The 12,926-nt window shown below is 36.3% G+C and overlaps 1 protein-coding gene across 4 annotated transcripts in view; it reads left to right on the top strand.

The window, feature by feature from the left end:
- Positions 1-12,926, top strand: part of c2cd2l (c2cd2 like) — a 48,757-nt gene that overhangs the window by 13,190 nt on the left and 22,641 nt on the right. The gene's annotated exons all lie outside the window — the stretch shown is intronic.

Here is a 12,926-nt window from a genome sequence, read left to right as displayed (position 1 = left end):
ATTCCTGCATGCCGCTCTGCCCTGATCGCCCGATTGTTCTGCCTGCCCGGTGTTTGACCCTGCCTGCTCCTGTTTCCCTGACCCTGGATTGCCCCAGACTGCCTCTCTGGTTTTGACTCTGCTTGTTTTTCGGTTACGATCCTGCCTATGATTAAATAAACCGCCTGGAATTCGACGTTCCTGTGGTCTGTGATTGAGTCTTTGCCTGAACCGTGACATATGTTGTCTCATCTGCCCCCTCCTGATAACCCTTGCACAGGGAGTGACTTATAAGGACAGCCCTTGTCAATGCAAAGACAGCATCATAGGTGCACACTGACTGCACATCCTTATTAATATCAGGCTTTTGTTATACCCTTATGAATACTCAAGGAGTGGCAGCTATTATACTGTAATAAGGCAGGTTTTGAATTATAATTCATATGCTTGGTAAGTGCCCTCATCCTGGTTGGCATTATGTTTTTTTTTGACCTGTTATCCATTTATACACTGTAGACATTTCTGAAAAAAATTAGATTAAGTACCTTGCTTCAATGGCACTGCCACACCTGAACCCCAGTAAATGCCAGGTTTTGGATGCACTGCTGTCTAAGATGTGGGCCAAAATCATGTTTTGAATAAATGACATATACACAAAGAGAAGTACTGTTTTTAAAGCAACTGAATATATCAAGTTTGAATGGAGGATTTATTTTATTTACTTACTTATTTAGACAGGGAAAACTTATTTTTGCTTATGTTCCCTCTGTCTTCCCAGAAAACACTGTTTTTGTTGTTGTTAAGCTGTTTTCTTTTTTGTTTGATTGTTTACTTGTAGAGACTGTAGTCACTTGGTAGTGCACTGTTTTCCCAGCAATTGTGTTACTTTATTGAGCTGCAGAACATTACATTCAGGGATTTATTTTTACCAACCTTTATTCACTGTGTACTTTGTTTTACTGAAAAGGATAGATTTTTGCCAGATAATTTTGATGTTTGTGAGCTGCTGAAAGTGATTTAGATTTTTTTGTTTTCTGTTATCAGTAAAATTTGTTGTCTCATAACTAGGGCCCTCCGTTTTTCTCAACCATGTGATTGGCAGGGATTTAAGCCTGTATTTCAATCATTATCCTCCTTGTGTCGCTGTAAAAACTCAATTATCAATAGTTTTAATCAAGCGGCAATCAATGTGACATTCTTAATAAACATTTGGCCTGCATGGAGCAGTAAAGTGATGAATGAACAAATGAAGACATGAGGAAAAGAGCATATCTTTGAGTGAAAGAATGTAACAGTATCTACTGGTTTTCACTCTACAGACTGTAAAACAACTAACTGATTAAAATGAATCACAAAATTTAGAGCCCTAGGTTTTCATTTGAATTGTGTACATGACATTCACATTTCCATGTCATTCAGGCCCTACCATATCCCTTCTGTTTTTTTTTGTTTTTTTACTATTTTTATAGTATAGACAAGATATGACTGCACTCATTTTTTGCATAATGCTCCCCATTGCTATTCAGACAACGAAACCTAACGCACCCCTGCACAGCAGTCACACACAGCTGAATTGTTTGTAGTCCTGAATAGTCAGACTGAACTCAACATGTGACAGTGTCAGGTCTAATTCATCAACTCGGATGATTTGAGAGTTGCAATCAGAAAATTGTTTAACAAGAGGCTTGAAAAAAGGCTGTATCAGAGGATTGAACTACATGCAAGAAAACAACCCAAAAAAACAGGGCTTCACTCGTAATGTGCTCATATTTTTGTTTTGTTTAAGTGATAGATGCATACCACAATTGAAGTCTATGAGCTTACAGAACATGAAGATAATTTTTAACTGGTTTGGTAATTAATCCTTTTTATGTGAGCCTCCCCACCCCACCCCATGCTGGTCGGGTTTGGCTCGGGTTTCAGTTTGAGGCCCGTGTAGCCCTTCACTTCAGACAAGGGGTGCAACGAATAATCGTCGTAGTCGACTAAAATTGATGACCAAATTATTTGCCAAAGAATTTAATTGTCAATTAGTTGGTGATGTCATCGCATGTGTTTTTCCTGCTGACTCGGAATGCTCAGACATGTAGACTAAAAAGCTACGTTACTTTACTGGAGTGAACAATAGAAGTGGCAACACCTTCACGACCAAAGACCTCAAAAGTGTGGCAGCATTTCACTCCTAACTCACACATAACTTGTTTTTTATGCTATGTAGTGCGCGTTACATTACATGGTTCATTATGTTTTCATTAGCGTTATTAAGCTTCTCATGGTTTTCAGTTAGCATTTGCTATATTTTTAATGTTAAATTACTGTTTTTCCAATTTTTTCCAATCTAGTTTTCTAATCGCACCGGTTTTAGCACACCGGTGTGACCATACACTTGAAAGGGTTAAAACTGCCAAGAAGGTTGTGAACTGCAACATTTGCAGACCTGACCTTGCCTGGCATGGGAGCACATCAGTTATGCTCGAGCATCTGAAGAGGTGGCACGTTGGCTGTCTGGATGATGAAGACTCGTCTGGTTAAGTTAGTTAGCTAGCTAGCATAGCTAATGTTAATGTTTAACGTTAACGTTATGAGCTGTAACGTTTTCTATTTTGAAATACATTTTCTCTTGATCAATAAATTATTAATGGCGTTGAACATACAGTGTAGCAAATAATAACATATTATTCACAACGATCATGTTCACACTCCAGATGTGCCCTAAGTTTACAATGCTAAACCAGAGCCTGTCTGCGATTTAGACATTCCCTGCTTAAACGTTGCATCGTTGTCATGGTGACGTTTATGGCTGGAGATAGTGTTGCTGCCGAGTGCACAAGTTGAGAAAACACCGGAGAATTTGATACTTTCTAAAAGTCACGAAAGATTTCTACAACTCTATGTCTATGCGTGCGTGCCCAATGTGGATTGCATTCGAATTAATTCGAATGAGTTATGGGTTTGTTGGATCTTGTAATGCTACCATGGATGACTTTCTTCAAAGGAAGCAGACATGTACTCCCCAGCAAGCAACTGCCCTCACTGAATTAGTCCTAGTAACCATTCATTAAAAGACGTATTTTTGAATGAAGTTCTCATCTTTATTGTCTTTTTTGTTAGTTAGCATATGCCTCTGTGTAGTGAATCTATATATTTATCTTTTTTAAACCGTTGAACTCTTACTGGAGCAGAGGTTATCTTTTAGATTTGTCCATTTGCCTTTGTTTCTTGTGACAAAGCCTTTGTGCTGTGTGAATGCCACAGGATCTTCCCCCTAGTTTTTGTAGATCCTCTTAAGGTGGTGGTCTGGTTTTCCTCCTCACCCTCTGCCCTGTTGGGTCAGGGGGAAATCCGTTCACACTGAGAAATGAGAAGCATATGCTGTGACAATGGGATTAGAGTACCCCAGAGATTAGGACCTGATCCAGTTAAACCCCCAGTGAAACTGAAAAACTAATCCACTGACCCTGGTAGAGTGAAATGACAGGGTGGATGTCTAACAAGAAGGGCTGTCATCCAATAGTTGCAGGCAGTTCTTTCCTGAGCTCCTTCCTTTCAGAGATATCCATACCAGACATTCCATACCAGGAAGATAGAATAGTGTGGGCTGTAGTGGTTGGGAAAGAGACTTGTAACCAGAAGGCTGTAGATTCAAATCATGCAATAACCACTGCTATTGTACACTTCAGCAAATTATGACCAAAATTGTAAAGTAAATTTCCAGCTCTCTATATGGATAACATTAGAAAAATGTAAGGTAATTCCTTTGTATGTTATGTTATGTATATATGTTAAAATAAATTACAATAATCATCATCTAAGACATATTTTTGTATCATTCCATGTTTATAAATGGAAAGCAAATTTATTGGTATTCTATGATAGAAGTGGGGTTTAGTGTCATGTTTGACTGAGGAAATGTTTTGCAACTGGAACGCGTCGGAGTAAATGAGGACGACTTGAATGATCTCTCCACTCGGGTCAAACAACTGGAAAAAGATAACTCTTACCTAATGGATAAAGTTGAGGACCTGGAGAACCGGAGTAGGTCTGTAAATCTCCACTTTGTCAGAGTACCCGAATTTTATGGTCTGTCTGATTCCACAGCTTCTGGGTCATGACAACTTCCCCACTCTGCCTGCTATCGAGAGGGCTCATCACACTCGTACTGTCCGGCGGAACGACAGATCCAATCGAAGGCCTATCCTGATAAAGCTATTACACTTTCAGGATAAGTTAAAGATTCTTTGACTTGCTTGTGAAAAAAAACAGCTGATCTACAATGGTATACATATACCTGGACTACAGCGCTGATCTGATAAAGAGATGTCGGTCCTTGCTGGAAAAAAAAAAATAAAAATTTTTTATATATATATATATATATATATATATATATATATATATTCATGAAAATTGTTAGCCAATGGAGAAAAGTATAATCTGCCTCAAAAAGCCGGAAAAAAATTCCTCATAGTGGGCGGATTAATAAGCCTTTTGCTTATTAATCACTAATCTAGTTTTTTGAGCTATATTTATTTTCTTCATTGAAACAGACAAAGCTCAGAGTGGAAGTGGTTTTGGCTTACTCACCAGAATCCTTGGGTATATGGGGTCTTTAGTGTGTACAAAGATGGCACTGTTTGTCAGAGTACGTAATCTTAATCTTTCTTATATTTAGCCAGGACAACTTTGCTGCATGTTGCGCAATGGTCAAATTACATGTACTGAATACACTCATGAGTCTTGTAGCTACCAACGCAGCATAGTTGCCGCTTTCTTTCATAGAATTCGAAGCTACTACCAAAATCAGAGAACAAGTAAGCTGCTTATACATGACTAGCGTTGGGGCGTCAACGCAACACTCGTCATAGGCTTGACATGCCGCTCAGTCCTCCACGTGACAAGTGTCCTAGATATGTAATCGGCGCTATGTTAAAAAGTACAGAGCAGGAGAAATAAGGCAAAGACAGAACCTCAAGTACTTACTATCTCAACAACTTTGCTGAACTGTATTTCAGCAAACAGAAAAAGCCCTGGCAAATGCTCTGATTGTTCACCAAAGGAGGAATAGAGCCCATAGAATGTGGGTTCACGAAACGTTGCTATCTTGGGATCTTTAATGTTTAAAATGTTTTGGATGTTTTACTTTTATGCGTAAGCGAGGTCATGGTACCACTTCAAAGTGGTGTCATACAACTCTGAAAAGCCTGACACACATAGTGTAAGCTCCTCCAGTTTGTCCTCCATTTTTTTTTTTTTTTGCCCACCACCACCCCCCCTCATTGGAGGACCTCTTTATTAAGCTCAAGAAGAAAGGCAACAGGATCAATAATATTACTGAATTACTGCAAGTAGATGAAAGTGAAGACACACAAAAGAGAAAAAAGGATAACAGAATAAAATAAAGAAAAAGAAAACAGGAAAAAAAAAAATAAATAAAAATACATACAATATTTATCAATAGTCTTTTGTCTCACCACTAGCAAGTGAATGTCCTCCACCTATCCTCCACCCAAAACCAATGGTCAGTATTCCAACCTCTTCTCTAGTTATATATAACTAGGGATATATTTATAGTTATAGTTATATATAACTGTAAATATATATCTATATGTATATTTTCAAAACAAAACAAAACATACATTTAAGGACAAAGAAATTAAAAAAGTAAAGAAATACATTAATCATTACTTTTTTGATTTCCTTCTTTCATTATGCCCTAGTCCCCTCCTCTTCACTTCACAGACCATCATTATCCAACTCCCTTACAGGGACAACTCAACCATATTTCCTGTAGCTGTTCACTTCTTTGCTACTTGACATATTTGGTTATCTATGCGATCCACTCATGACGCCTTTTCCATTTTGTGCTAAGAATTTACACATTTCTTTCTATTATATATATTTTTTTCTTTCTTACAGTAAGTACATTTATTCAAATCACACATCAATATTCACACATGTCTACATATGTTATTCTTTATTCCCAGCCTACTGCCACTCTCAGTGCCTTCCAGCTGTCCTTATATACAATTAGCCTACTGTTTTCTTGTGCCATGTAACCCTCAATTGTGCTGTGATGTTTTATAAAGAGTCTGAATCTCTGTGTCCTCAAAGCCTCCACAGATTTTGACTTAAAAATAAATATTTTCCCCAAAAGTATTGTAACGTTAACTATTATTTGGGTGCCATTTCTTAGATCACCCAACAGCACGGTGGGCAAGTCTAGTGAAAACTGACTACAGTATGGAGACAACCACCGCTGAACCCCTGTCCAGAACTGTGCCACAAAGGGGCAGTACCAAAATAAATGATCCACCGACTCAACCTCTTCTTGACAGAATCTACACAAGGGTGACTCTTCAATTCCCCAAGTATGAAGCATCTTTTTATTGGCCAGAAATTTATATATTAGTTTAAACTGAAAGAATCTTATAGATGAGTCAATTGTTGATTTGTAAATTAAATTAAACACCTGATTCCATGGAATCGGATAGTCTAGCATATACTCCTGAGTGTAAAATATTATATGGAGCAGCTATTAGATTTTTTGATTTTGGATGAAACTGATATAATCTATTTTTGCTCGTCCTTTTAGTCCAATTAAAATTTTTCATATGTGGTCGGCAGACTAGATCCTGGCCACTTCCTTTACCAATGCTTCTTTTCCATTTTTGTGGTATGGCTGCAATCAGTTGATTAAATTTTTGTAAAGGGCAAACCTTACCATAAATATTGGTGAACTCTATAAAAGACATTAGTTTACCTTACTTATTTACTATATCATTTATAAAAATAATGCCAGTATCAAACAAGTTTTTCCAAAAGATAAACTTTCTCCCTATCAGGATATTGGAATTCAGCCATATGATTTGTTGTGAGATTTATTCTGTGTTTTCTGGAGGGTGCAGTTGGAATTGCAGCCAGCTTTGTATGGTTTCTTTCAAAAAGGGGGATATGTTGCAGAGAATATCATCATTAAGCTGTGAGAACTGGGGGTGTTTTATCTGTAGAAAGGCAAGCAGTCCCTTTCTGAACATTGGGTGGACATTCTCTAATAGTCTTCTGGAGAACCATTTTGGGTTTAAAAAAATTTTTGGAATCAAGGACGCTTTACGTGAGAGGTTGAAGGCCCTTAGATTTAACAATTTTAGGCCACCTGATCCATATTCATTGTATAGATACATAGGTTTAACTTTATCCGGTTTACCATTCCATATAAATTTGAAGATTTTTTTTGCTCATATAGTTTGAAGAATGATTCACTTGGTGTAGGTAATGTCATAAACAAATACAGAAATTGAGATACGACTAAGGAATTAATCAAGGTGATCTTGCCATAAATTGTCAAATATTTCCCTCTCCTTGGCTGCAGAATTTTGTCTATTTTAATGAGTTTGTTATTGAAATTAACTTCTGAGAGATTACCCGTATTTTCAGGAATGTGAATACCAAGAATATCAACGGATGCATCCTTCCATTTTATGGGTAAATTACATGGTACGGTGAATGCTGTATTTTTCAGAGACCCAATCCTAAGTATTGTACATTTGTCATAATTTGGATTCTGACAAATTGGAGAATTAATCAAGGTCTTGTGTTAGACTTTGCAAGGAAGAACACTGGGGGGACAACAGGAAACTGGTATCATCAGCATACATTGAAACCTTTGTATGTAGACCCAGGAATTCTAAACCTATGATTTTATTATTTGATCTTATCTTTAATGCAAGTATTTCAATTGCCATTATAAACAGATATGGCGATAAAGGACAACCTTGTTTTACCCCTCTTGATAATGAAATATGACCATTATTTATAATTTTACATTTGAGGTTGTTATACATAACTTTCACCCATTTCATTAGAGATTTGCCAAAGTTGAAATAATCTAAGCATTTATAAATAAAATCTAGATGAACTTTATCAAAGGCCTTTTCAAAGTCCGCTATAAAAATTAAACCAGCCTTTTTTGATATTTTGTAATTCTCTATAATTTCCAGTAACTGCCTAATATTGACTGCAATATTTCGACCGTGTAAAAACCCAGACTGGTCGTAGTGGACAATATCTGACAAGACACTTTTAAGCGATGGGCTGTACATTTTGCTAATATTTTAGCATCGCAACACTGAAGTGTAAGTGGTCTCCAGTTTTTTAGGTAGACTGGAACTTTATATTGGCCGCTGGTCTCTTGTTTTAGTAATAGAGAAATTAAACCAACTTGTTGGGTCTCAGACAGTACACCCTTATTGTATGAATAATTGAAACATGTAAGTAATGGTTCTTTAATTTGATCATAAAAAGTCTGATACACCTCAATTGGGATGCCGTCAAGGCCAGGTGTTTAAGCCAGACTTTATTGCCTGTCTGAGCTCATCTTCTGTAATTAGGCCTTCACAGGATTCTTTTTGTTTATTTGAAAGCTTTACATGATTTTTGGGGAAAAAGTCTTTGCAATGAGCCTCATTCAGTGGTAGTGGTGGAGACTGAAACGAAAACATTTCTGTAAAATATTTTTCTTCTTCTTTTAATATGTCAGCTGGGCCCACAAAAGTTTCACCATTAGCTGTGATTAGTTTCTGTATATTCTTTTTATATTCTGTATATTCTTTCTTTATATTCTTTTTTGCTTTATTTTTAAAATATACCTTACTACTATCTTTCATGATTAAGTTCTTCAAGTTCATTCTGTTTTTCATCTAACTTATCTAACACATCTATTGATATATTATCAGTGCTATCAATAATTAGTGTAAGCTTTTCAATCTCTTTTGTTAGTTTTTTCTCTTTTGACCTCAACTGCTTTTGTTTAAAAGAAGAGTATTGGATTGTGTGGCCTCTGAAGGTACATTTAAATGTATCCCACACAATGAGAGGATCTGCTGAACCTATATTATTAGAAAATAAATCTGTAATAAAAACTTTTGTTTTGGCTAAAAAGGTATTGTCCATTAAAAGATTCTGATTAAATTTCCAGTATCCTTGGCGTCTAGGGAAATCGGTAAGTACTAGGTGGAGCGCTATGAGCTGCAGATCGGATTTCATTTTGTCTTCAATTAATGCCTTTTTAACTTTTGGTACCAGAGAGAATGAAATTAGGAAGTAGTCGATACAACTAGCTTGATTCCGTCTCCTCCAAGTATATCTGGGTAGATCTGGATTTCTGAGTCTCCATATATCTACAAGGTCCATGGCATCCATAATACTTGAGATTCCTTTAAAGGCTTGGGGGTGATAATTTGTACAATGGTTTCCTTGCCGATCTATAGCAGGGTTTAAAACAGTATTGTAGTCTCCTACCATGATGAGGTAATCGGTTGTAGCTTGTAAGGCTGATACATTATTACAAATAATCTCAAAGAAGTTAATGTCATCATTATTTGGACCATATAAGTTAATAATACTTATATGTTTACTATCTATTAATGTGGTCAGGATGATCCACCTTCCCTGTGGGTCAGTTTGAAAAAATGTTACTTTAATATCCAGGTTGTTTTGAAAAAGTGTCATAACACCTTTTGAGTTTTTTGTACCATGAGAAAAATGAATTGGTCCCCCCCATTCCTTCTCCCAAACTGTTTCATCCGCAGCTATGGAATGTGTCTCTTGTTAACAGAAAATATTGTATCCTTTATCTTTCAGCCAGGTGAAAATCGCTTGTCTTTTTTTATGGTCTGCTAAACCATTGCAGTTATAGCTGGCTATTCTCAGTTCTCCTATAACCATATATAGATATTAAGGTTTGAGTCTGAGTTTTCAACCCAATGGATCAAACAAGTCAGTGTAGTTATGTCATTCATAAAATGAAGATGGTTGAGTTTTACATAAATTGTGCATTGTTCCCCCACCTCCCTCCCCCCTCCCCTCTCCCAGTGTTGTCCCTTTCTCAACGCACTGTTTGTCCTCCATTTTGACTTGATTGATTGGATCTATAAATTTAATGTTTATATTTCGCATTGGTGTCGCGCCGCCCATGTTCCAGTGCGTCACACTGTAAAATCATTGGTTACACTCTGAAAGGTCAGTGGAGAGCGGTAGAAAATAATCAATTGCGGATGGCATCGTTCTCTTGTGCGGATAAGATAAGATAAGATAAGAAATTCTGAAATGGGTTGCCAAATATACTTTGGCGGCCATTAATATACCTGGGCGGCCCACCCAAGTAAAGTCTATGTGTGGGAAACACTGCTTTGCTTTACGGTGTTTGGTCAGTGATAGTATCCCTATAAACTTTAAGTGTTAAACTGGATGGTGTTAAAGGAATAAAAATAGTTAATTTGAATATCAGCCTTCTACCAAAAATTTATTTATTTCGGGCATGGGTTGAACAGTACAAACCTAATGTTATTACCTTATCAGAAACTTGGCTCACTAACAGAATATCTAACAATGAAAATAAACTTACCAACTATGTCTTATACAGAGTCGACAGAGGCACTAGGGATGGTGGCGTAGCCACATATGCGTCTATTCTGGTTTCTGAGTTAATTATCCCTGATGTTGAGCCTTTACATTTTCAGTGTATTTTTGTAAAGGTAACTCTGCATGAGAATAAGTACATATTTATTGGAAACATTTATAGACCTCCCTCTGCACCTGCTGAATCCTTTAACTGTATGATTTCAACTATAAATTGTATTACTTGTAGAAATTAAATTATTATATTTGGTGACTTCAATAAGAATTTGATTGATAAATCTTCTAGTAAAGAAAAAACATTTTTGGAGGTTTGAAACTACCTCAGTTAATTAGTGAGCCCACTCTTGTTACACTTACAAGTCAATCTCTGCTTGACTGGATACTGGTCTCACACGATGTGTATGTCCGACTATCTCAGTGATCATGAAATTGTGTACTGTATCTGGAAAATTAAACTACCCAAATTGCCAGATTAATTAGAATCAGGCACTATAAGAAAATGAATATAGATCGATTTAATAATGATTTAATTCCAATTAATTGGGACAGGTATCAACTAATACCAAATGTTCATGATGCTTGGGACTTTTTTATATTCTGAATTCACTTTAATAGTTTAGTTATAGATAAACATGCTCCCTGGAAAACTACCAAAGTTAAAGGAAGGCATCTTCCCTGGATAACTTCTGATCTTATAACTATTTTTAGGCAGAGAGATAATGCATGGACCAGGATTCTGCTGATTTGGAAAAGTACAGACAGTTGAGAAATACGAGCAAAACTATGACCAGAAATGCCAAATCCAATTATTTTAAAGAATCTCTTGCTCATGACTTTAAAAATCATAACAATTTTGGAATAAAATCAAAACTATAATTAATGTACCTGATAAAACTTCACCTAATCAGTTAAGAGTTAATAATGTTATACTGCATGATCCACTCTTAGTCGCTTGAGCATTTAATCAGCATTTCTCCTCGGTTTGCTCTGCCATAATGCCCAATCTTTCTACTGGTGGTGATTTTAACAATGTACTGTTTAGTCACAGCTCCTGCTCTTTCAGGAGAATAACACCTGTCGAGGTACAGGATGCCATTAATGATCTAAAAGTGAATAGTGGTTAGATGGCATTGAAACCAAATTTCTTAAATTATCGTCCCACATTCTCATGTGCGCTCTTTGTGATCTTTTCAAAATGTCTTTATCTACTTGTGAAATACCTGCCATAGGGAAATGTTCAGGCATCACTCCTTTGCACAAAGGGGGCGATGTACTTGAACCCAATAACTACAGACCAATTTCAATCATCTGTTCTACTGCAAAAGTATTTGAAAAATTATTTTTTTTTTTAGCAATTGTCATATTATCTTAATAAGTACAATATCTTATCACCTTTTCAATCTGGCTTTTGAGCTAATTATTCCACAACTAATGCCTTGTTAAAACTTACAAATGATATTTTCTCTGCATCAAACGATAGTAAATTAACAGGTGCAATTTTCATTGACTTGACCAAAGCTTTTGATCTGGTTGATCACTACCTTCTTTTAGATAAACTTCACTCGGTTGGTCTGTCATGTAATGCCTTACTTACTCAACTCCTATCTTCATAACAGAAAACAATGTGTTGTTATACAAGGAAGCAAATCTGACAATTTACAGCAACGAGGTGTGCCCCAAGGCTCAACTCTTGGTCCACTTCTTTTTTCCATTTTTATTAATGACCTACTCTTGATCTGTACTAATTGTTGTGTTCAACTTTATGCAAACAATACGGTAATACACACATCTAAACATAAGTTAATACAGATTGAATCGGCTCTGCAGTCTGATTATAATACCCTACAACACTGGCTTGCAGCTAATAAATTATTTCTCAATAAAACTAAATCTCACACTATGATTTTTGGAACTCACCAAAACATTAAATCCAAATCTAAAGCTTATTCATGTGTTATTGCCTGTCTTGATGGTCTGCCACTGCAAAGAGTTGAACACATCAAATACCTGGGCCTATTACTTGACTCTGAACCTTGATTTAAATGCTGTATTGATTATATTGTGAAGAAAATGAACCTTGGTATTGGTGTTCTTTATCGCTCCAGAAAGTGCTTTTCATTTACAGTTAAAGAGAAGCTTGCATTACCACTCATTTTACCAATATTGGATTATTCTGATGTTGTATATCAGACTGCATCTAAAACGTATCTTCTTCCACTCAATATAGTTTAGAATAGACTATGCAGATTTGTTCTTGGCTGTCCTTTCACAACGCATCATTGTACATTATATGAAACTCTTAATTTGCCCTCTCCCATCATATGAAGACAGTAACATTAGCTCCAGTTTATTTTCAAATGTATACACTTCAATTACCCTCAATATTTAAAACAGTTTATGGTACCTTTTTCCTCTGATTATCAACTGAGACACTCTATACAGCCCTTTTTTCTGTACCAATAGTCAATAGCCAAGAAAGACTTTATGTTTAAAGCTCCCTCTGATGGATATATTCGGTCTATATCATCTTTCAA

The sequence above is a fragment of the Megalops cyprinoides genome, chromosome 3 (genome assembly GCF_013368585.1).
Source record: "Megalops cyprinoides isolate fMegCyp1 chromosome 3, fMegCyp1.pri, whole genome shotgun sequence".
NCBI classification, from domain to species: Eukaryota; Metazoa; Chordata; class Actinopteri; order Elopiformes; family Megalopidae; genus Megalops; species Megalops cyprinoides.
The sequence above is the reverse complement of the archived record's forward strand: the minus strand, read 5'-3'. Positions and strand labels throughout refer to the sequence as shown.